General features: G+C 43.3%; 1 non-coding gene across 1 annotated transcript; it reads right to left on the reverse strand.

The window, feature by feature from the left end:
- Nucleotides 1-257: 257 nt before the first annotated feature.
- On the reverse strand, nucleotides 258-514 carry LOC144682323 (small nucleolar RNA SNORA53). The gene has a single exon (XR_013576981.1). It is a non-coding gene; the product is annotated as a small nucleolar RNA SNORA53 (small nucleolar RNA).
- Nucleotides 515-2,522: the final 2,008 nt, after the last annotated feature.

A 2,522-nucleotide genomic window follows, 5' to 3' on the forward strand; every position in this document is an offset into this window, starting at 1 on the left:
GGGTTTTAAAGAATGGGAGGTGATCTGAGTGAAACATCCAAGCTCTTGACAGGGTAAACACTGATAGGTTGTGTCCCCCTGACTGGGGAGTCTAGAACACGGGACACAGTATCAGGATAAAGGGCTGGACATTTAGGACTGAGATGATGAGAAGAAATTTCTCCACTTTGGAATTCTCTACCCCAGAGGGATGTGGACAATCTATTGTTGAATATAAAATCAAGGCTGAGTATTTAAACCAGATGGATTTTGAGAAACATGTCCACACAACAGCAAAGTCCTGATGGAAGCAACAGCTTATGAGTAACAGGTATTTCACATCAGAACAGAGGAGCTACCGTGTAGGTATATTACTTTAACACACCATTGACTTAAGCAGCTTTGCCTGGTACAACCAATAAAGTTGATGAATGTCACCTGCCAGACCACTGGAGAACCCAACACCAGGGTGCAGAGATCTACCAACACAGCAGAACAGATACATCCTCTCAGCAGTGGTTCAAGAAGGCAGCTCACCACCACCTTCTCAATTAGGGATGGGCAATAAATGCAGGCCTAGCCAGCAATGCCCACATCCCATCTCTCGATTTAAAGAATCTTCCTGATGTCGGTGCCTGACAATGAGGGACCCTCGCTGGTCAAGCCCACAGGTAACACTAGCGATAGTGGGATGAGGCCCTTACATGGGCATTAATTGCCCATTTGAAGATCATAATTAGCAGCAGGGCAGGAAGGCCACCCACGAGCCTTCCTACCCTGGAGTTAATCGAGGTAGAGGTGGGAAGGCAGCGGGGACCTCACCTGACACCCTCCTGTCCAATTAAATGCCACCCCCACCTTCAAACTCGCCTCGAGGGAGGGCATTCAATTCTATCCGAAGTTGGGGCAGCAGGTGCGAAGGGTGGGTCTACACATTTACTTCAATGGCATAAACTCCCATTGGTTTAACATCAGGTAGAATTAGGTAGAATTAGATAGAATTTAGCTTATCAAAGTTACGGCTGATTTTGGCAGTGAGTAGATGCTGTTTTGCTTGCCATTGGATTGAAATCAAATTAAAAATAGTAGAATATTTTGAAAAAACCTAGCCTTCCTCAGAGAGAAATAAAAAGAACGTGTGAGGGAAAGAAATGGATGGAGAAAAGAGCGGGAGAGAAAAAAGAGAAGGTAGGGAAGAGATAAAAAGAAGGAAAAGTGGGGGGAGGAGATAGAAGACGGCAAGAACAACAGAAAAAGAGCGGGGAAGAGAGAAAAAGAGAGGTTTAAGAGGAAAAGAAAAAGGACAGAATAAAAGAGAGGGAAAGAAGAAGAAGAGGTGGAGAGAGAAAGAGAGGGGAAAGACAAAATAAGAGGGGGGAGGGAAGAGGAAAGAGAAAAAGAGGAGGGGAGAGAAAAAGAGGAGCGGAAGAAAGAGAGGAAATAAACAAAAAGAGAGGAGGGAGAGAAGAGAAGGGAGGTGAGAGAAAAAGAGGGGAGAGGGAAAAAGAAAAGAGGAAAGACAAAAAGAGAAGGGGTGAGGAAAAGAGAGTTGGGGAAAGATAAAAATGTGGAAAAGGAAAAAAAAGAGATGAAGAGAAAAAAAGAGGAAGATAGAGTGAGAGGAGGAGATGTGGGAAAGGATTATCAGGAACATAAGAAGGATGTTGATAGCAAAGAGGTACAACAATGGTTTTCTGCCCAATAAATATCTGTCCTGAAAGGCAACGATTGATCGGCATGTGGTTTTCATTCTAGAGAGTAAGCTTTGATCTGCCGCTGAGCACACAGTTCGTCATCTGATAGGGATCTTTATATGAATCTTGCAAGAGACGAGATTGGCACTCACCCATCTGTTGTATCAGTGGTAGCCTCAGTATAAGTGCTTGTTACAAAACTCTTCTGTAAGTTATTAGCAACATGATTAATGTGGTTTAGCAGTGTCCAATGAAACGAATCTCCCTCACTGACTCTGAAGAAATCACTGTTTCTTCCCTTTCTCACTGCAGTGCAACTAGTTAGCACTGTGACTACAAACAGAAAGAACCAAGTGATAAATTATTGAAAGATGGGCCTTATTTTTTGTCCATGCTACACTTTACAAAATCACACATGGCAAAGCGTATCGGTGTGATGCATGGTGGAGGGTGCACAATAGACTTGGCGTGTATGTAGCAAGGGGAAGGAAGGGTCTTTATTATCCCCTTTTTCCTCTTTAATTTTTGAGTTTTCCCAGTACTGTGTGCTACTTTGTGATGATAAGTAATGGTACGGTGTCTATGAGTCACACATTTCTAGTAATCTGTAACAGGCCAATAGGCAAACATGGGACTGACCTGGAATGACTCCGATTTTAACATCTCTCACGTATGTTACACCCTCTCCCATGAAAGGTGGAGACAACCCCTCCTTTTTAAAAAATTAAATATAAACATGCAGCAACATGACTGTTATTCCTCTTCTTGATTTCCGGCAAATCTCAGCCCTTCTGCAAGATCCTTGTACGAATCTGGTTCCACAAGTACAGACAAACCGGAGCATGAATA

This window comes from Cetorhinus maximus, chromosome 6 (genome assembly GCF_964194155.1).
Source record: "Cetorhinus maximus chromosome 6, sCetMax3.hap1.1, whole genome shotgun sequence".
Taxonomy (NCBI): domain Eukaryota; kingdom Metazoa; phylum Chordata; class Chondrichthyes; order Lamniformes; family Cetorhinidae; genus Cetorhinus; species Cetorhinus maximus.